This window comes from Corythoichthys intestinalis, chromosome 6, assembly GCF_030265065.1.
Source record: "Corythoichthys intestinalis isolate RoL2023-P3 chromosome 6, ASM3026506v1, whole genome shotgun sequence".
NCBI lineage: Eukaryota > Metazoa > Chordata > Actinopteri > Syngnathiformes > Syngnathidae > Corythoichthys > Corythoichthys intestinalis.
Window position 1 is genome coordinate 52,537,417 of NC_080400.1, and position 23,718 is coordinate 52,561,134.

Here is a 23,718-nt window from a genome sequence, read left to right on the forward strand (position 1 = left end):
ACTTGACACGGCTGGCAGTTTCTTCAATTTATTCAGAGTAAGTAACGCACCGCTTTTGACCGTCAGTAACGGTAACGGCGTTGTAACGGCGGAAAAAGTAATTAGTTAGATTACCCCGTTACTGGAAAAATAATGCCGTTACGTAACGGCGTTATTTATAACGGCGTTACTCCCAACACTGGTGTTTGCAAGGTGGGTGATGGCTAGAAATCCGAGCAGTTCTTGAACGCGACACGAGCAGCTATCTAGCGCCATACAAGCATAAACGTCATCTCCAAATCAACGCCCGTCGCTTCAGAACAAGTCGATGGACTGTTTTGTTCGCCTTCGTGAAAACACAGAGATATTGGCAACTTTTTTGAGAAAAACAACAAAGGTAAATAAGAAAGCCCTGAAAGCCTGAAAGAACTTTGTCACAAAATCCAAAAAGTCCCAAACTGTGGCAGAAACGTTAATACTACCTGCCTGCAAAGCCATTGTCAGCGAGATGACCAGCCCTGATGTGCTTGAAGACAAAGAGTTTTTAAAGCTAACTGCTAAAAAAAAATTAAAAATAAAAACAGAGAGACTGAGACCTGTTGAAGAAGATTCCTGCCAGTTTTTGGCTTGGTGTTCATCTTAACAGGCTCAAGTTTCACACTGAGTAAGTATAAATACTAAGAAATTATTTTACAATTAAATATACTGTACAGAAAGTAATTTTGGAACATTTTGGCATGGTGTGCCGCGAGATTTTTTCCAATGTAAAAACGTGCCGCGACTCTGAAAAGGTTGAAAAACACTGCTCTATTCATCCTATCTTGATCTGTCGTCATTCAATTCAACCAATCTGAGCAGCGAATGAAGGCAATTTATAGCTAATCACAGATAAAGGGGGCGGGCCGAGTAGCCGGCCATTGGGTACTGCGATTGGATAGGGATTGCTTCGGTTACAGAAATGGCGATTGAGCGGCTCCTCCGTTGCTAATTCAAAGTGGAATGGACATCTGTGTTTTTTTCAAGAAACTAAGGACAAACTCAAGCCATGACCAAGACGCGGTCGAAAGTCAACATGAAGAGATAGCGCTGCCACCTCCTGCAGTTTCGCTGACACCATCATCAGAAAATATAACCGGTAAAAACGCCACTGTTCAGGCTAAATTTACGTTGAAGAAGTGTGCCCCCCTCCCCCCCAAAAAAACGTAATGCCCCCCCTGTAATTTCTTTCTGCAGCCGGGTCTGGGTGGGTCCCACACTTTTTTTCTATGGAGTGGCTCCCAGGGCGTGGCCTCATCTTCGCCTGGGTTACGGGTCGCGAGGACAGGGGGTACGGGGGGACTGTGGTCCCACGCTGCCCCGTGACGGCTTCTCGGCACTGTCTTGCTTCCGTCCTCCCCTCTCTTTTTTGCCCGGCTATCCACCTTGGGCTCCGCCACAGATCGCTGACTGAGTGCCGGTGGGTCGGCGGGTTGTTGACCACTCTGGGTGGGGATCCTGTCCTGCCTCAGGCGTGGGGGGCGGTGGCGTGTTCCCTCGTCCCTCCCCTGAAGACTGGTTAATGGGAGTGCGGGTGGTCCGGGGGACCGCTCTGGATCTCGGGGATAACAGCGGCCCACCTTGCTTTTTTTATATATTTTTTATTTTTAACTTGTCCTGCTCATCTTCTTGACATGGAGGATGAAGATTTGAGTGTCCGATTGGCCTGAACAGTTTTAATGTGTCACATGGGAGTATGACATACTTCTACTGTGATCATTCAACGTACCTCGTTTATTAGGAGAAAGCAGCGAACAGGAAGGAGTTATGGGGCAACAGAAGAAAAGAAGGAGAAAGAGACAAAAGGACAAACAACAACAAGGAATAAATTGAACACCTACACTAAGTATATCAATATGTTGGCGCTATCGTTACCTAGTTGTATTTCCAGTTGACACCATGTGGGGGGCCTGATGACCAAGGAATTTTCCCTCTAATTTTGCATGTGTCAGAGCACTGTAATTTTTGCACTATAAGGCCCACCCACCAAACTGGCCCGAAAACGGCATTTGTTCATAGATAAACCGCACTGGATTATAATCCACAGCTGTCCTCACTGTATTATGGGATATTTACATCAAAAGATATTAACCAGTAACACTTTATTTGACAGCAGCATCATGCCACTGTCATAAGACCAAATGAACCACCATGAAGCTTTGCAGCCAATTGGTTCAAAGCTTCATGGTGGTTCATTTGGTATCATTGACAGTTACAAAATAGCATTGTGATATATGCAGCCAATTGGTTCAAAGCTTCATTGCTTCAAGAAGCTTCATTTGGCCATCACTGCTCCCTCGGGGGAGACAATCCACCTCTGCTGCCAACTGTTGTTGTCCAACATGCCTCCTAGCATGTATTGCAGAGCTACAATGTAAATAACAATCAAAATTCATTTTCTGTGCTAAATATTTCTTCGGTTACCGTCCAGTTGTTTCATTAATTGCCAGTAATGGTATTTGGTAACACTTTATTTGACAGTGGCGCCATAAGACTGTCATAGGACAATCATAATTATGACATGACACTGTCTTTAGCATTAATGGATGCTTATGACAGATGTCATTTAGTGTCATCCGGCAAATGATCTAACTTTTGAATGGATGTAAAAGTTTAAAGCTGGACATTGTGATCAAATTTACCGGATGACACTTAATGACATCTGTCAATAGCATTAAGACATAATAATAATATTTAATTTTTAATTAATATTTAATTATTTATATAAATAATTAATTTTCGGGGGGGGGGGGGTTACTGTACATGTACCACAATGTGGAATGTCTACTCTATTATGTAATGATGAACTGTCAATGATACCGATGATGATGACAATAAACAATAAAACAACAAGACGATTTTACGACTGTCTTATGATGCCTCTGTCAAATAAAGTGTTACCTGTTAATCCAAATAAATCAACAAATAAACCACACTGGACTATAAAACACAGGATTAAAAATGAGGTGAAAAGCAGCGGTTTGTAGTCCGAAAATTATAATAATTGATTTGGCCCACTTAAAATGAAAAATACCAAAATCGTGTTGTTCATGACATGTGTACTATGTTATATATGAGAGTCCTGCTTAAACCACGGGAAGGGTCCTGATTTGGCCTGGGTAAGGGTCCAGGGTCCAGTTGCGGCATGAGTGAGTTAATAAATTAACAACCACAATGAGAGTACAGTATATCAAAATCCCACATTAAAACTGTACAGACAATAAGGACACTCCAGATTCCTACTGTCCGTATCTAAACACACCTCCTTAAAACTAGCTAAATTCCCTTGTTCTCAGTGTTAATAGATAATAATGAATAACATAATAAATAGGGCTGTCAAAATTATCGCGTTAACGCGCGGTAATTAATTTTTTAAATTAATCACGTTAAAATATTTGACGCAATTAACGCACATGTCCCGCTCAGACAGTATTCTGTCTTTTGGTAAGTTTTACAGCAAGGCTTTTGTGCTGTCTAACAGCGAGCTCTTGTGGTCGCTTTGGCTGACGCCTACGTTGTAATGTTGTGCTTATATGATCCTTGGACAAGATTTGTTCGTAAGTATGGTTGTTGTAAAGAATGTACATATTATGTTAGTAAGCGAAATGTTCTATTTTTTGTATGAGACGCTTTTTGTTTATGTTTAGTGAACCTGTATAGCGTGCTAAGCTAACGTTGTTGCTAATGCAATGCTTGTGTACTTTTTTTTTGTAGTTTTACGACGGTCTAAAGAGGACAATGGTTTGAGGCTATTTTATTAATAAATCAGATGAAAAAGGAAGAAGTCTGATTAAGGCGTCGTTCACTAGCTGCCTAGCTTTGGAAAAAGTAGACGCTTCGGAGTGAGGACAGCATAGACAGATTTAAATGACAGTAGAGTGAAATGCCCACTACAGTCAGTATGTACTGTATGTTGAATGTACAGTGGGTTTTCCAAATGGGTTTTCCCATTGGCAGTGTATCAAATACTTGTTCTCCCCACTGTATATATCCATCTTGTGTCTTATCTTTCCATTCCTACAATTTATTTACAGAATATATATATAATTTACAGAAAAATATGGCATATTTTATAGATGGTTTGAATTGCGATTAATTGTGATTAATTAGGATTAATTAATTTTTAAGCTGTAATTAACTCGATTAAAAATTTTAATCGTTTGACAGCCCTAATAATAAATAATTAATACTGTAGCATTGGCAAAGATTGTGTTATGGTGGCAAGACGGTGTGACCCAAAAGCACAGCAAAGAGAAGTTAGAAATCCAAAGTCCAAGATGTGTTTATTAAACAAAGGAAAATTGGTGAGAAGTGGTGGCTCTGCAGTTTTCTTGAATGTGCTGGAAGGCTGGATTGGCTCAGTATTGCTGTTGAGGAAAAATAAGCACAGATGAGTTGCAAGGTGAGCAAAAGGAAGGCCTGTACTTTTACCATGCGTGGTGAGGTGTAGCTCTGGCGCCAAATGTTGTGCAGACCGGTCTCTTATAGTGGCAGGTGGTTGATTGTGGAGTGGAGGCAGGTGTGGTGATTGGTGACAGGTGTGCAGAGCAGAGTCAGTGGGGAGAATGTGAAGGTGAGGAGGAGTGAGCCGTAACAGTACCCCCCCTCCGAGGGGCGCCTCTTGGCGGCCGACCAGGGGCATCAGGGTTTGCCTCGTAGAATTCTCGAAGAAGAGAGGGACACATGATGAGGCGCTTCGAGATCCAGCAACGTTCCTCCGGGCCGTAACCCTCCCAGTCTGCCAGGTACTGAAAGCCGCGGCCACGGCGACGGACCTTCAGTAGACGCCGGACCTTCCATTGGGGATGCCCATCAACCAACTGGGGCGGCGGAGGAGCTGGGGCAGCGGGCATGAGAGGGCTCGAAGAGACAGGCTTGATCTTGGAGACGTGGAACACCGGATGCACGTGCTTCATGGCGGCAGGGAGTTTGAGGCGAACAGCTGTGGTACTCAGAACACTGTCAATTGTGAAGGGACTGACATACCTTGGAGCTAACTTCTTAGATGACACTTGTAGCGGCAGGTCGGCGGAGGAGAGGTAGACCTCTTGTCCGGTCCGGTATACTGGGGCAGGGGTACGGCGACGGTTGGCCCCACGGCAGGAGCGCACGTTGGCACGTAGTAGGGCGGAGCGGACCTCCCCCCACACCCGTTGGCAACGCCAAAGATGGGCCTGGACAGAGGGGACAGAGGCTTCGGACTCCTGGACTGAGAACAGAGGGGGTTGGTATCCCAGAGAGGCCTCGAACGGAGACCTGCCGGTGGCGGAACAGGTCAGGGTATTGAGAGAATATTCCACCCATGGCAGATCCTTGCTCCAGGAGGTTGGGTGAAGAGCTGACACACAGCGGAGGGCTGACTCAAGGCTCTGGTTCGTGCGTTCAGCCTGTCCGTTAGTTTGGGGGTGATACCCAGAGGAAAGGCTAACGGCGGCACCAATACCTTTGCAGAAGGCACGCCAGACCTGAGACGTGAATTGGGGTCCCCGGTCGGAAACAATGTCGCAGGGAAACCCGTGGAGCCGGAACACATGCTGGGTAAGCAGATCAGCCATCTCAGCAGAGGTGGGGAGTTTTGGCAGCGCCACCAGATGCACCGCCTTTGAAAATCGATCCACCACAGTGAAAATGACGGTATTGCCCTGGGAAGGAGGAAAACCTGAAACAAAGTCCACAGCAATGTGAGACCAAGGGCGATTGGGCACTGGAAGAGGGCACAGAAGGCCAGCTGGTGGCTGATGAGATGCCTTGGCTCTGGAACAGGTGTCGCAGGCAGCGACGAACTCCCTTACATCCGCCCTCATGGTCGGCCACCAAAACCTCCGGCTCAGGAAGGTGAGGGTACGTTGGTATCCAGGATGGCAGGCAAACCGACTGGAATGGCCCCACAGAAGCACCCGGGATCGCATCGAGTCTGGTACGAAGAGCCGGTTGGGAGGACAGTTGCCAGGGCCGGGCTCAGCCTGTTGGGCCCGTTCGACCTCGGCTTCTATGTCCAGGGTCACCATCCCTACAATCCGGGAAGCAGGAACAATGGGCGTTGGTTCGGCAGAGGACTCCTCAGGTGCATGGAGTCGTGACAGGGCATCAGCCTTGGTATTGCTGGAACCAGGTCGGTAGGTAAGAGTGTAATTGAACCTGTCCAGGAACTGTGCCCACCGTGCCTGGCGGGAGCTGAGGCGTTTGGCGGCCCGGATGAAGGTCAGATTCCGGTGATCTGACCAGACGACAATAGGTTCCTTGGCGCCCTCCAGCCAGTGGCGCCATTCTTCAAAAGCGGCTACCACAGCAAGCAGCTCCCTGTTAGCGATGTCATAATTCACCTCCGCCGGCTGTAACCGGCGGGAGAAGAAGGCACAGGGGTGTAGCTTCCGGTCCTCCGCGGAACGTTGGGACAAGACAGCCCCAATACCTATGTCCGAAGCGTCGACTTCCACTATAAATGGTCTGGAGGGGTCAGGATGGAGAAGGACCGGGGCAGTAGTGAAATGTTTCTTGAGGACTGCAAAGGCGGCGGTGGCTGCCGGCGACCAGACATAGGGACGTAGAGTGGAGGTAAGTTGAGTGAGGGGCGCAGCTAAGCGGCTATAGTTCCGTATGAAACGGCGATAAAAATTTGCAAAGCCTAGGAACCCCTGGAGCTGTTTGCGGGTAGTCGGTCTGGGCCAGTCAAGGATGGCTTTAATCTTGCGGGGGTCAGGACGGATACAGCCGTCCTCCACGATATGACCGAGGAATTCGACAGAGCGAGAGTGAAAGACGCACTTCTCAGCCTTGATATATAGCCTATTCTCCAAAAGGCGCTGGATTACCAAGCGGACGTGTTGGACATGCTCCTCAAGGCTACGGGAGAATACCAGGATGTCGTCCAGGTAAAGGACTACAAAAACATCTAACATGTCCCTGAGTATGTCATTCATGAGTGCCTGGAAGACAGCAGGGGCATTGGTGAGGCCAAAGGGCATAACAAGGTACTCGTAGTGTCCACGGGGGGTCTTGAAGGCCGTTTTCCACTCGTCCCCCTCCCGGATACGGACAAGGTGGTATGCATTTCGGAGGTCCAGCTTTGTAAAGACTGTAGCACCGATGAGTGGTTCAAAATTTGAGCTCATGAGGGGGAGCGGATACTTATTTTTGATAGTGATGCTGTTGAGCTGTCTGTAATCGATGCATGGTCTCAGGTCTCCACCCTTCTTCTTGACGAAAAAGAAGCCAGCAGCCACCGGAGATGTGGACGGGCGTATGAGACCTTCAGCCAGGCACTCATTGATGTAACTGTCCATCGCCGCCTTCTCAGGGGGGGAGATGTTGTAGAGGCGACTGGCTGGAAGTTCAGCTCCAGGACGGAGCTCAATGGCGCAGTCGTAGGGTCTGTGCGGAGGAAGGCTACAAGCGCGCTCCTTACTGAAAGCCTCTCCCAGGTCGTGGTACACAGCAGGAACCTTGGTGAGGTCAGGTGGAGCGGGACTGGGTCGTTCAGCCAAGGATGGTGTCGGAGCGGACCGAAGGCAGCGGGCGTGGCAAGGGATACTCCAGCTGAGAATGCGGCCAGAACGCCAACAGACATGCGGTGTGTGGAGTTCCAGCCAAGGTCTGCCTAGGATGAAGGGTGTGTCAGGTGAGGCGATAACGTAGGGACGGATCATCTCCACGTGGTTACCCGAGACTGTGAGGGTGAGAGCCTCACACCGGTGAGTGATGGGAGCCATGGGGTGACCATCCAACGCAAACGCTGAGAGCGACCCCTCCAGGGGCGTGATGGGGAGTCCAACCTTTAGGGCATAAGAACGGTCGACAAAAGATTCATCAGCACCAGAGTCAATCATTGCTGGGACAGTGAGTCTCCGCTCCAGCCAGGCGAGAGTGACAAGGAACCTGGCTCTGCTGGAGTGGGGATTGGACAAGCGGCTTACACGGAACGTCCCGACCGAGTGAGCCGTGTCTTTAGGGGTTCGAACTGAGGGAGCTCTTGAAGACAGGCTTGGACAAGAGCCAACAGAGTGTGCGGAGCTAGCACAATACAAGCAGAGCCCACATAGTCTCCGGTGTTCACGTTCGGCTGGAGTCAAACGGGCCCCTCCCAACCGCATGGGCTCCCCCTCACCAGTAGGTATCAAGGAAGCAGGGGAGAGCTGAGAAAGCTGGTTGCGACTCACCGGAGGTGAAGGAAGTAGTCTGGTCGCAGCATGACACTGGTGAGCCCTCTCTCGCTTGCGCTCACGGCGTCGCTCGTCAAGGGATATAGAGAGTGTGATGAGCTGGTTCAAAGAAGTAGGCCTCTCTATACCCACTAAGGCGTCCTTTATGGGCTCCGCCAGACCTCGTCGGAACGCACTGAACAGAGCAGGCTCATTCCATTGAGAGCGAGCCGCGAGGATACGAAATTCAGTGGCATACTCAGCTACTGAAAGAGAACCCTGCTGGAGGGTTGAAAGGGCAGTGTCAGCGTCCTGCCCAGGGGCCTCATGATCGAAAACCATCCTGAATTCCTTGACAAATGCTGTGTAATCATGCATGTAAGGTGCAGAGCCCTCTCGGCTAGCCATAACCCACCGACGGGCCTGCCCTGTGGTGAGGTTAGCGATGTAGGCTATACGAGCGGCGGTAGTAGAATACATGCTTGGTTGTAGTTCAAATATGTACTCACACTGCATGAGGAATTCACGGCAGAGCGAAAAAGAGCCGTCATACGGGGCCGGAGCAACAAGGTGGGGCTCCTGGGCAGAGGGTGCGTCTGGCAGAGGGACTGTGGCAGGAGGACCCGGAGGGGAAGAAATTTGTGCGCTGAGAGCAGCGACTCGGTCAGTGAGAGCTTGAACCAGAAATGTGAGTTGGCTGACCTGGGACTGTTGTTCAGATGCCTGGGCCTGCTGGAGACCCGACACCGCCCGGACCTCCTCCCTCAATCCAGAGAAGAGAGCAGCAGCCTCCGAAAGCTGGTGAGAATGTTGTGCCAACAGTTGGTCCTGGGGCCGACGTGGATTCGGAGCCGTGGGCCTCTCTGACTGCGACATGCTGGCTGGGTCCCTTGGCCAGAGCTTACTGTTATGGTGGCAAGACGGTGTGACCCAAAAGCACAGCAAAGAGAAGTTAGAAATCCAAAGTCCAAGATGTGTTTATTAAACAAAGGAAAATTGGTGAGAAGTGGTGGCTCTGCAGTTTTCTTGAATGTGCTGGAAGGCTGGATTGGCTCAGTATTGCTGTTGAGGAAAAATAAGCACAGATGAGTTGCAAGGTGAGCAAAAGGAAGGCCTGTACTTTTACCATGCGTGGTGAGGTGTAGCTCTGGCGCCAAATGTTGTGCAGACCGGTCTCTTATAGTGGCAGGTGGTTGATTGTGGAGTGGAGGCAGGTGTGGTGATTGGTGACAGGTGTGCAGAGCAGAGTCAGTGGGGAGAATGTGAAGGTGAGGAGGAGTGAGCCGTAACAGATTGGGAGCAGAATATTGTTTTATCAGCACGGGAGTCAAGCTTGCTTTTCTCCACCAAAGGGAGCGTCGCGTTGGTGTATCTTATAGCTAGTAACTCCAATAGGAGTGTCGTGGTGACACATCAAAGCGGCACGGACAATTGCCCTCATCGCGTTGCCGTATCGAATGCACAAATTGGAGCGTCGAGCTGACACATCACTGCGGCGCTGACAGACAGTAGTCCTATTGACGTTTCAATACATTTTTGTTGAATTTCATTTTGTGTGCCGCATAGATTTTCTTGTGTGCTGAATATGTGCATGCAGTGCATGATTGCTTAGAGGGAACATTGGTTGGCATCCTATTCTATGCTGTCTCTTCGCTAATCCTGACACCAAGGTTTTCTACTTGGGTGTGTCTCATTGCATCTAGTCATGCGTGAATCCCATCAAACATGTGATAGTCCCGCAGACGAGTGGAGATGCCGCGTGGGTGCTGCCCCAGGGCCATGGCCCTTCCCAGCCAATCGGGGGTAGGGGGGCAAGCCAGCGCAGCCCATGCCCTATCTATCACACGTCTGATGGGGTCCACACATGACTGGGTGCAATTAGACACACTCAAGTAGAGAAACTATAGGTGCCAGGATTAGCGATCAGGCAGCATAGAATAGGATGTCAACATATCCACACTGACCAGTGATTCAAATAATATTGGGTTGCACACCTCACATTGCCTCTTTGTGTACGCTCCACCCCTCCTAATCACATCTCTTTCTGACTCGCCCCCTCCCTTTTGTCCATGGACATCAGGGCCCCGACATGGTGTCAAAATACAATTAGCTAACAATGGCACTGCTACATTCATAGTTATTGCAGGTGTTCAATGTATATCTTGTTGTTTGTTCTTCTCTTCTGTCTCTTAGGAGCGGGAACCTCTTGGTACCTCACGATACGATACGATTTGCGATACAAAGCTCACGATAACGATGATCTGACGATATTATATATATATATATATATATATATATATATATATATATATATATATTATCGATTCATTGGTAATGGTCAGGATATCATACTAGGATATTCTACAAAAAAACTAATAAACCGAAAAACAAGCTTCTGCTGTGAATTGGAATGAGTTTATCACTAGTAGACATCCAATCCATTTGAACTGGGAGGGTGGCAGCGAATGAACATTCGTTCATTCTCTGCCATTCCTCCCACTTCAAACGGATTGAACGTCTATGGACGTCAGTGGCAGCCAATGCTAGGCAATGAGGTAATTTTGGGCCATTAAAGGCCATTTACCTGTTGATTTTCAGTAACTTCCTGTAGATTATGGGGTATTTTATGGGTCACTTACTGTTTATTTTGAGTTACAGAACAGGAAGTGACCTGGGAATCACCCAAATGAATAGGCAGTGACTTAAGCTCAACAGGAAATGACCTTTAAATGCCCTAAAATGAACAGCAAGTGACCTGTTAATGCCCCGAAAATCGGACCGAATGACTGTTAATGCTCTGGTTTTGAATGAATGAACGTTCCCAGTCTAAATGGATTGGGCGTTGAGCACAGTTACTGGCTGCCTTAGAGTTAACCGAGAAACTATTACGATGGAAGATTTTGGTAGCAACTTGACGGTTTTTTTTTTTTTTTAAACATTGACACCTTTATAAAACGATATCTCGATTCTTGACAGGAGCATATTGATAACCTTTTGGGATGCAAAGTATCACGATATATCACCATTTTGATATTTTGTCAAACCCCTAGTCTCGCTCCTGTTCTATTTTCCTTACTGTTCCCCCATAACCCCTCCCTGCTCGATGCTCTTTCCAATAAACGAAACACCAGTGTTGTTTTTGGCAGGTCTTTTCATTTTCAACTTTGTCTTTTGGACAAAAATACTTATTAGTCTTTAGTCATATTTATGTCATTTCAAAATGTGTTAACTTTAGTGTAGTTTAGTCGACGAATATTCACACAAGCTTTAGTCTACTTTCAGTTGACGATAACTCAACAGTTTTGGTGTAGTTTTAGTTGACGAAAACTGAAAAAATTTTGGTCTGGTGTTAGTTGACGGATATACAAGGTTTAAAAAAAAAAAAAAGGTTTCCAACAATTTCCAATGAACATTAACAGACAAATACTTTTTGTCCCCACAACACTGGCTTTATATTGGTGAAATTTGCCCAATGAATGCAGTAAAATAAAATTCCTGCTTTGCACAGAGGTACAGTTGTGGGTCATAAATATACATACAGCAGCGCTAATATATGGTAACATGTCCCTTGGCCATTTTCACTTCAATTAGGCGCTTTGGTAGCCATCCACAAGCTTCTGGCAAGCTTCTGGTTGAATCTTTGACCACTCCTCTTGACAGAATTGGTGCAGTTCAGTTAAATATGATGGCTTTCTGACATGGACTTGTTTCTTCAGCATTGTCCACAAGTTCTCAATGGGGTTCAAGTCAGGACTTTGGGAAGGCCACTCGAAAACCTTATTTCTAGCCTGATTTAGCCATTCGATTACCACTTTTGATGTGTGTTTGGGGTCATTGTCCTGTTGGAACACCCAACTGCGCCCAAGACCCAATCTTCGGGCTGACGACGTTAAGTTATCTTGAAGAATTTGAAGGTAATCCTCCTTCTTCATTATCCCATTTACTCTCTGTAAAGCACCAGTTCCATTGGTAGCAAAACAGCCCCACAGCATAATACTACCACCACCGTGCTTGACGGTAGGCATGGTGTACTTGGGGTTAAAGGCCTCACCTTTTCTCCTCCAAACATATTGCTGGGCATTGTGGCCAAACAGCTCGATTTTTGTTTCGTCTGACCACAGAACTTTCCTCCAGAAGGTCTTATCTTTGTCCCTGTGATCAGCAGCAAACTTCAGTCGAGCCTTAAGGTGCCGCTTTTGGAGCAAGGGCTTCCTTCTTGCACGGCAGCCTCTCAGTCCATGGAGATGCAAAACACGCTTGACTGTGGACACTGACACCTGGTTTCCAGCAGCTTCTAATTCATGGCAGATCTGCTTTTTGGTGATTCTCGGTTGAATCTTCACCCTCCTGACCAATTTTCTCTCAGCAGCAGGTGATAGCTTGCGTTTTCTTCCTGATCGTGGCAGTGACAAAACAGTGCCATGCACTTTATACTTACAAACAATTGTTTGCACTGTTGCTCTTGGGACCTGCAGCTGCTTTGAAATGGCTCCAAGTGACTTTCCTGACTTGTTCAAGTCAATGATTCGCTTTTTCAGATCCATGTAGTATGTATATTTTTGACCCAGCAGATTTGATCACTTTTTCTGTTAACCCATAATAAAGTCATAAAAGAACCAAACTTCATGAATGTTTTTTGTGACAAAGAAGTATCTGTTCCAATTACTCTATCGGAGAAAAATCAGAGTTGTAGAAATAACTGGAAACTCAAGAGAGCCATGACATTATGTTCTTCACAAGTGTATGTAAACTTTTGACCACAACAGTACAAGTCATAGGCTATGTAGCTTATAACTTACAGTATAAGGAACTTAAGGAAGCATACATAACCATAGACTTCATAAATATTTTGAAGTCTATGACATAACATGTTTGAAACTTAAAATAGGACAAAGCCTGAAAGCTGTAAAACAATACAGTACTAATAACCATCTCCTCCTGGCCCACTCAGAACAAGTCCAAATTGAATTGCATTGCAGTAACTCAACTATGGAAGCAGGTAGCCTGGTACGCCCAATCCAAATTAGCAAGTGCATTGTCTTTGGCACATTGTTGTATTTGGACACTGTGAAAAAAGCTGCTGTACTAGACGACTGTATCCTGTTGTTCTTCTTGTTCTCTTTAGGCATTTCGAGGGATCTGGATGGGGGGAGAGGGATGCATTTACAAATGAAGTTAAAACATTCAGCATTAATTACACGAGTATCTGAATATTTTATTTACAGTCGTATGGATGTTGTAATTCCACACATATTGGCTAGACCATGAAAAAGATTAATATAAAGAGGCCTTAACATGCCTGTTTTTTTTTTTTTTTTTAATTAACTCATTGGCTGATATTGACGACGCTAGACATCAAAAGTCATTAAAAGTGTGATGGCTGGCAAAGAACGTTCATATTCGCTGCCAACCTACAAACTGACAACTTTACAGCCGTTGGATGAAAAGAGTCAAACGATTGGACGTCAATTACCGTCAATGCCACTGAACGAGTTAACTACCAATCATGAAAAAAAATTGGGCTCCGTTACAGAATGTTATGATAAAGACCTGAATGTTCCTGTGTCTACCGTGCGCAGTGTCATCAATAAGTGTAAAGCCCGTGGCACTGTGGATAACCTCCATAGATGTGGACGGAAAAGAAAAATTGACGAGAGATTTCAACGAAAGATTGTGCGGATGGTGGATAAAGAACCTTGACTAACATCCAAACAAGTTCAAGCTGTCCTGCAGTACAAGGGTACACCTGTGCCAACCTGTACTATCCGTCGGTGTGTGAATGAAAAGGGACTCTATAGTAGGATACCCAGGAAGACCCCACTTCTGACCCAGAAACATAAAAAAAGCCAGGCTGGAGTTTGCCAAAACTTAACTGAGAAAGCCAAAAACATTTTGGAAGAATGTCCTCTGGTCAGATGAAAAAAGTAGAGCTTTTTGGGAAAAGGCATCAACATAGAGTTTACATGAAAAACACGAGGCCTTCAAAGAAAAGAACACGGTCCCCACAGTCAAACATGGTGGAGGATCCCTAATGTTTTGGGGTTGGTCTGGTGCCTCTGGCACTGGACTGCTTGACCATGTGCAGTGCATTATGAAGTCTGAAGACTACCAACAAATTTTGCAGCATAATAAAGGGCCCAGTGTGAGAAAGCTGGGTGTCCCTCAGAGATCATGGGTCTTCCAGCAGGACAATGACCCAAAATACACTTCAAAAAGCACTAGAAAAGGGTTTGAGAGAAAGCACTGGAGACTTCTAAAGTGGCCAGCAATAAGTCCAGACCTGAATCCCATAGAACACCTGTGGAGAGATCCGAAAATGGCAGTTTGGATAAGGCACCCTTCAAATCTCAGAGACCTGGAGCAGTTGGCCAAAGAAAAATGGTCTAAAATCCCAGGAGAGCATTGTAAAAAAACTCATTGATGGATACCGGAAGCGGTTGTTCTCAGTTATTTTGTCTAAATGTTGTGCTACCAAGTATTAGAATGAGGGTGCCAATAGATTTGTGCGGCCAAGTTTTGGAGTTTTGTGCAAAATGATAATCGTCATGCAAAAAATATTCGTTAACGAAATGTCGTCGTTGACGAAAACAACACTGCGAAACACAATGAACACTGATGTGATATAGTGGATATTATTGTGTTACTTGTAATAAGGGATTTCGCCGATAGAGGGTATGCATATCATGTAGATGTGTTGATGTTTGTGCATTATTCCTTGACTAAAGCTACGTCTACAATAGGACAGATAATTTTCTCCTGGGTATTTTCCCGACTAGTTTTATACCTGTCACTTACGTTTAAGGTGTGTTTAAGGCCCCTCCACTTCTGCAATGTACGCCTGCATTTGCGCAAACTACGCATGCGTAGAAAGGAACAGCCTCATATGTTACATCATCGCCCGCGTGGTTTACCTCTGAACCTGAAACTCATTCTTCGCTGGTGGCAAATTTCGAAATTACTACACCCTCTAGACCAGGGGTGGGCAGACCAGTCCTCGAGGGCCGCAGTGGGTCCTGGTCTTTGTTCCAACTGACCCAGCACAGAGAGTTTAACCAGTGAGGTTTCAGCAGAGATGAGAAGCACCTGACTGCAATCGACTGATTGCACTTGTAAAACAGCAGATTGATGAAAAGGTGTCCTCTTAATGGGTTGCAACAAAAACCCGCACCCACTGCGGCCCTTTATGGAATAGTTTGCCCACCCCTGCTCTAGACTGTCATTATTTTGTGTGATCCCTGTTTTTTTTTGTTTTTTTTTGTGAACGCATCACGCAAAAGTGAGAGTAAAGGGAGAGCACGTCGCCTTGTACGAGCAGTCGCAGAGTGATTGAAATAAATCTTTAGAAAACAACAAAAGCCTGACATCGTTACTTTGGATATTACAATCAATGCTCAGTTGCGCTCTCACCACTTGGAAAATAACACATGGGAGCATATAGTGTGGCGCTGCGTATATTTCCTGCAAGCCGTAACCAGGAGTACTTGTGCAAAACAGTGGCCTGGAAGTGGCGACAGTTTTGACAGGCAGAAATGTCATGGAAAAAAACTGATGGCGCGCCTCTTTGACTAGGGGTACCACGAATTACGGTAGAGTGAAGTTTCAAGAAAATTGTGTGGAAAAGAAAAGAGGAGCAGGAATGCCACGTTGTGATTGTCCGCCGCCATTGTTTACGATGCCATCATGCTGCACTAAAAATGGCGACGGCATGACGGCACTTCCTTAGTATCCAGTTGTTGTACGGAGACAGCAGTCCATATTAGGCAGAGGGTAATGTTTCCCGCCTACATTATCTGTGTAACCCCTAATCTGGATAATAGGCATAGGATTGTAGCCGTCATGCCCTATAGTCCAACTAATTACATGTTTAAGGCCATTATCCATCTTAGTGTAGACGTAGTCTAATAGATAGAACAGTGTTGTTGTTGAGAGTCACTTGGCAAGACATTCAGTAAAGTTGTTAAACCATAAAGGTGTCGTGTGTATCACTCAGTCACAATATAACAAATGCGCCTTGGATTTAGTCGTACCGGACGTGAAGTCCAAAGTGCAGCATAAGAAACAAATAAAATCATGACACCAGGTGTAAAATGAGCAGTAAAATGAGCTAAAACGAGCTGTAAAATGAGGTTGTGTCATTCTGTCAGGGTTTCAAAGACGGGGTTGACCCAGTCGCAGGGAAAACAAACGGCAAGGCAGGGTGTGTGTGAACTCGAAATGCTTTAATAACAGTTAGCAAAAAGTTCAAACAAAAAACCAGTTGACCAAACGGAAAGGTATCAAAACTTACTTTTTACAGGAATCTGAACACAAGGGCTTGCATGTAAAAATAGACAACAAGCAACAAGAACAGACAGCACATGGGGAATACAGAAATGGGGTAAAGAGACAATGAGGTACAGGTGGGCGACACAAGATGCAGCGGATTGATCAACACAAAAGGAGAAGGCCCAACAGGTGAAATCAATGGGTGATCACGAGGACAAGCCACACCAGGAAGAAACAAACCTGAAGAGCCACTGATAGCCTTTGTCGTTATTTGAACTAAGATACGGCTCGATATACATTTTTGGATGTGGGTGGCGTTCAGATGGTAGAGATTAGGAAGTGCAATAGACCATTCACACAATAAAAATTATGTCAACAAACCAGCATGAGAACTGGTTTTAATGCAGTTCCTCACTTTTTCTTTCCGTAGATAGTTCACAGCTGAAGGTCATCGCTCATTTTCACCATCAAAATTGGACATGCCGCTGTCCCAAGACTTTACAAATCTGGCTATCCAAAAGGTCTTTTGAGTTTTTTTTTCGTCTTTGACAGTATTCTGACGTCTTTTTTTTCTCCATTTTCAGGAGCACAATTAATGCTTCTGTGGTTCCTCCCAAAATAGTGATATAAGCAGCCTTGTTACCATTGTGACGAAGACCGTTCTACGTGACTATCATCTCAAAAATTTTATCAACAGCATACGACAACATTATCCAAGCGTCACAATAGTGATCGCAGGGGATAATGAACACCCTCAGCAAGTCACTGGGTGTCACGTTGAACAATTGATTATGCCATTTCGAAAGGTGAATATTCAGAATTGGTAATAGTCATGATTGCAAGTGAATGGTCTATATTTTTTATCAAAAGGGTTGGTTTGCAGGGCGAAATTTCGCAGTTTCTCAGATGACCACGAAATATGTGCTTTGGGTGGATGATTATTTCACCTTCGCTGCAGACACAAAGTTGGAGAAGATGGTGGACATCCTTGAGAGGACCAGTCTTGATCTGGTAAGAGAAATAGTTTCGGCGTAACTCATTCCTATCCTGAATCATATTTTTAATTAGAGGTCGACCGATTAAATGGACTTTTTTCCAACATCGGTCATTGGGCCGATTAACAACCAAAATTTTAAAAAGCTGAAAAAAAAAAGTAGCTTGAATGAGAATATGCAATGTTGCTTTTGCCCATTAAGGTGTTTACTGAGTAATCCCTTACATTCTAAATGTAATACTTAGCATTAGCATAACATTTTAGTTAGCATTAGCTTTAGCATGGCGAGCGTTCTCTTAAACTCGCTCTCCCTTGTTGTCCACTCGTTGTGACGCCCTGGTGGGTTTAATTATTTGAAAATAATGTACTGTTCTTGCTGAGTGTATAATCCTAAAAAGAAGTGCCACGTTCAGTACTTTGGTAGCACTAGACCGAATTAATCCTTTCAGTCTCAGGTCATTATTGTACATTTGAAGCTTTTTTCCACTGATTTTACCAGGTGAAATGAAGGTTACCTACATACACATACCTAGCCCTTCTAAAAAAAAATAGCATATTGTAATAAAGTTCATTATTTTCTGTAATGTACTGATAAACATTAGACTTACTCATATATTTTAGATTCATTACACACAACTTAATTAGTTCAAGCCTTTTATTGTTTTAATATTGATGATTTTGGCAAAAATTCAAGAAAAAAACAAAAATCTCTATCTCAAAAAATTAGCATATTTCATCCGACCAATACAAAAAAGTGTTTTTAATACAAAAAAAGTCCACCTTCAATTAATTACATCAGCTATGGAATCAATACTTGGTCGGGAATCCTTTTGGAGAAATGACTGCTTCAATGCAGCGTGCCATGGAGGCAATCAGCCTGTGGCACTGCTGAGGTGTTATGGAGGCCCAGGATGCTTCGATAGCGGCCTTAAGCTCATCCACAGTGTTGGGTCTGGTGTCTCTTCACAGTATCCCACAGATTCTCTATGGGGTTCAGGTCAGGAGAGTTGGCAGGCCAATTGAGCTCAGTAATGGTCAGTAAACCATTGACCAATGGTTTTGGCACTGTGAGCAGGTGCCAGGTCGTGCTGAAAAATGAAATCTTCATCTCCATAAAGCTTTTCAGCAGATGGAAGCATGAAGTACTCCAAAATCTCCTGATAGCTAGCTGCATTGATCCTGCCCTTGATAAAACACTGTAGACCAACACCAGCAGCTGACATGGCGCCCCAGACCATCACTTACTGTGGGTACTGGACACTGGACTTTTGGCATTTTGGCATTTCCTTCTCCCCAGTCTTCCTCCAAACTCTGGCACCTTAATTTCCAAATGACATGCAAAAATTGCTTTCATCTGAAAAAAGTACTTTGGACCACTGAGCAACAGTCCAGTGCTGCTTCTCTGTAGCCCAGGTCAGGCGCTTCTGCCGATGTTTCAGGTTCAAAAGTTGCTTGACCTGGAGAATGCAGCACCTGTAGCTCATTGAACTACTTTAGTTGTGTGTAATGAATCTAAAATATATGAAAGTCTAATGTTTATCAGTACATTACGGAAAATAATGAACTTTATCACAATATGCACTTTTTGAGAAGTACTAGTATGTATGTATATATATATATATATATATTAGGGCTGTCAAAATTAACGCGTTAACGCGCGGTAATTAATTTTTTAAATTAATCACGTTAAAATATTTGACGCAATTAGCGCACATGTCCCTCTCAGACAGTATTCTGCCTTTTGGTAAGTTTTACAGCAAGGCGTTTTGTGCTGTCTAACAGCGAACTCTTGTGGTTGCTTTGCGACATGGTTTATTTTTTTCTTGCCAGTTCAATATGGCTGCACGACGTCTCTGTTGTGCTTATATGATCCTTGGAAAAGATTTGTCCGTAAGTATGGTTGTTGTAAAGAATGTACATATTATGTTAGTAAGCGAAATGTTCTATTTTTTGTGTGAGACGCTTTTTGTTTATGTTTAGTTAACCTGTATAGCGTGCTAAGCTAATGTTGTTGCTAATGCAATGCTTGTGTACTTTTTTTTGGTTGTTTTAAGACGGTCTAAAGAGGACAATGGTTTGAGGCCATTTTATTAATAAATCAGATGAAAAAGGAAGAAGTCTGATTATTAAGGCGTCGTTCACTAGCTGTCTAGCTTTGGAAAAAGTAGACGCTTCGGAGTGAGGACAGATTTAAATGACAGTAGAGTGAAGTGCCCACTACAGTCCTTATGTACCGTATGTTGAATGTATATATCCATCTTGTGTCTTATCTTTCCATTCCAACAATTTATTTTACAGAATATATATATAATTCACAGAAAAATATGGCATATTTTATAGATGGTTTGAATTGCGATTAATTGCGATTAATTAATTTTTAAGCTGTAATTAACTCGATTAAAAATTTTAATCGTTTGACAGCCCTAATATATATATATATATATATATATATATATATATATATATACATACATATATATATATATATATATATATATATATATATATATATATATATATATATACATACATATATACATATATACATACTAGTACTGTGCAAAAGTTTTAGGCAGGACACCTTTTTTAAATTAATCCCGTTAAAATATTTGACGCAATTAACGCACAAATGCCCCGCTCAAACATATTAAAAGGACAGCAAAGTGAAAGGTGTATTTGTTGTGTCTTTCGGAGTTTTGCCGCCCACTGCTGGCGCTTGGGTGTGACGGATTTTATAGGCTTCAGTACCCATGAGCATTGTGTAAGTAATTATTGACATCAACAATGGCGGGCTACTAGTTTATTTTTTGATTAAAATTTTTTTACAAATTTTATTAAAACGAAAACATGAAGAGGGGGTTTGATATAAAATTTCTATAACTTGTACTAGTTATTATCTTTTATTTATTTTCTATAAATTTTTATAAATATTTATATATTTTATTTATTTATATATTTTATTTATTATTTTTATTTATCTTTTAAGAACTACAAGTCTTTCTATCCATGGATCGCTTTAACAGAATGTTAATAATGGTAATGCCATCTTGTTGATTTATTGTTATAATAAAGAAATACAGTACTTATGTACCGTATGTTGAATGTATATATCCATCTCGGTCTTATCTTTCCATTCCAACAATAATTTACAGAAAAATATTGCATATTTTATAGATGGTTTTAATTGTGATTAATTGCGATTAGTTACGATTCATTAATTTTTGAGCTGTAATTAACTCGATTAAAAATTTTGATCGTTTGACAGCCCTAATATATATATATATATATATATATATATATATATATATATATGTGTGTGTGTGTGTGTGTGTGTGTGTGTGTGTGTTAGGGGTGTCAAACGATTAAAATTTTTAATCGAGTTAATTACAGCTTAAAAATTAATTGTAACTAATCGCAATCTGCGGTTCGCCAGAGAGCATTTCGATGATCCAGAAGACGACTGGGAGAATGTGTTACGGTCAGATGAAACCAAACTAGAACTTTTTGGCAGAAACACAGGTTCTCGTGTTTGGAGGAGAAAGAATACTTAATTGCATCCGAAGAACACCATAGCCACTTTGAAGCATGGAGATGGAAACATCATGCTTTGGGGCTGTTTTTCTGCAAAGGGACCAAGAGAACTGATCTGTGTCAAGGAAAGAATGAATGGGGCCATATATCGAGAGATTTTGAGTGAAAATCTCCTTCCATCAACAAGGGCATTGAAGATGAGACATGGCTGGGTCTTTCAGCACGGCAATGATCCCAAATACACAGCCAGGGCAACAAAGGAGTGGCTCCGTAAGAAGTATTTCAAGGTCCTGGAGTGGCTTAGCCAGTCTCCAGATCTCAACCCCATAGAAAATCTGTGGAGGGAGTTGAAAGTCTGTGTTGCACAACGACAGCCCCTAAAAATTACTGCTGTAGGGGAGATCCGCATGGAGCAATGGGCCAAAATACCAGCAACATTGTGTGAAAAGAAAACTTTTGGTATTGACCAAATACGTATTTTCCACCATGATTTGCAAATTAATTCTTTAAAAATCAAACAATGTGATTATCTTTTTTTCCCCCCACATTGTCTCTCATGGTTGAGGTTTTCCCATGTTGACAATTACAGGCCTCTAATATTTTCAAGTGGGAGAACTTGCACAATTAGTGGTTAACTAAATACTTATTCGCCCCACTGCATATGGCGGAAAACACAGACAAGACTGAAAAAGCAGTCTCTGCTCTTGCACTCCTCTTTTAAAGAAACTGCTGTATTTCAAGCCAAAACAACTCTTATGTTTGATAGAACAATTTGTTTATATGCTGCCATGGCAGATTCATGGCGCATGAAGCCCCCGAACTATTTTTAATATGTCTGTTTTACCCCGAAAACCCCCGTTTACAGACATCGCGCAACTGCTTTTGTTTCAACCCAGCCATAAAACGAAGGTATTTAATGATGTTTATCATTCAAAATGTCTGTCGTTTTTAGCTTAGAATCATTAATTGATGTCTCATATTTCGTTTAAAAAAAAAAAAAAAAAGACTTTAAAAAATTATTCACTCGCATATTTTAAACTTTTAAACAAATTACGTCACAAAGAAAAATTTGGTGTCTGTAAAAAAGTCACGGATATCTACCTAATAACAAACTATTGCTTGATTGTATTTTTTTGTTGTTGTTGTTACTGTCGCATTTTTTCCGATATGTTAGATAATACATCATCAATCCAAACAAAACACAATTGGAAAATAACGTTTAAAAGGGTAACTAGATGAAAAAGAAAATCTCAACCACCCCTTTTTGTCTGTGATTTCTGCATCGCGACCCTTGTTATATCACCATGTTTCACCCATAAAATAAAAATTTAAAAAATCCGGCTGTGGCCATTCACAGTCGTGTCTTGACACTCGGTGATACACGTTACATGATTTTATGAGTTTTTGGATCGAAAAGAGGTAAGTACGTGATAATAGCTCGTTAAAATCATGGCGTCTTGAATTCTGCTCTCGCGTGCTCTCACCTCCAGTTAGGGTTTTGCTGTTTAATTTTTTTTTTTTTAAATGCCCTCCTGTTCAAATTTTTTCTTTCCCCATAAAATTGAGATTTTAAGCTTTCCAATGATGTGTCACGCGTGCATATCAGACAATTTTGAAATTTGGCCAAATTGGAGGTCTCAGAGTGGAACTTCAAGTCACCTGAGTGTTTTCCACCATATAATTTTACATCATCACTTTGAAAAGTCCACATTATTCAAATCAATAATAAGTGACTTTAGCTAACCTCATTGTTCTTGAAATTAGCATTGGTAGATTCGCCATGTAGTCAGTTTCAAAACAAGAGCCTGACCTTGAATTTGGAGTAAAATATTCAGTAGTTTCTGTGACGATAGTTTCAAGAATTGAGAACTACTGAAATGCAAAGAAAACGGTTTTGGTCAGTTATTTCTGTAACACATACAAAAACTGATTTTCTATCAAAATTTTATTTTTTTTCAATGTTTTGCAAAATAAAAGTTCACTAGGCCTGCAAGCAGGACTGAACGGGCCCTCGCAATCTAGCGCAACTCGGACAGTGTGCAGGTCAGGGTGGTGGCAGATCCTCCTCTCTAATCATCTCATTAGAACCTAACATGCTCGAAAGTCGCCTCTTTATATTACCTGATGAAAAATAGGCACCTGAAGACCTTAAGGTCTTAAGGCTCCCCGATGCAGGTTTTAGGTCAACAGATTTTTTTTCCCTTGGAGGAGGAACCTGTCTCGTAAAAAAAGGCATTTCCTGTTCTCACTAGGGGGCGCTAGTCCTAATATGTAATATTTCAATGCACTCGTGTTAAGAGTGGGATACCGCATATACATGCCAGATATGAAAAAGATTGAACGTTGTGTCAAGGAACTATTAGTCATTTACTGAATTTGTCATTTTGCCGAAAAAATGGCCGACTTTGGCACCACGCCCAGGTCAGACCCGTGAATGAAAACGCACCATTTTAAAAACTTAAGATCTCATATGTCTCCTGAACAGTCTCACCAATTTTGAAGATGATCCAACTAACTCCCTCAGCGAAAAGGTCTCAAATGTGCACCCTGTAAATCGATAAAAATTTCATATTCGATCCAAAATAACAGATTTCCTGTTGGGTTTGGAATATAGGTGTAAATGCTTTTTTGGAGCAGTTTTGGACAAGGTATAGACTCCCCAAATTTCATCGCTCTACGCTGACAGACCCTAATGTTATAGACCAATTTTAAAATTTCAAGGGGGCGCCACTGAGCCATTTTGTTACATTTTTTTGCAACGTTGCAAAATTATCG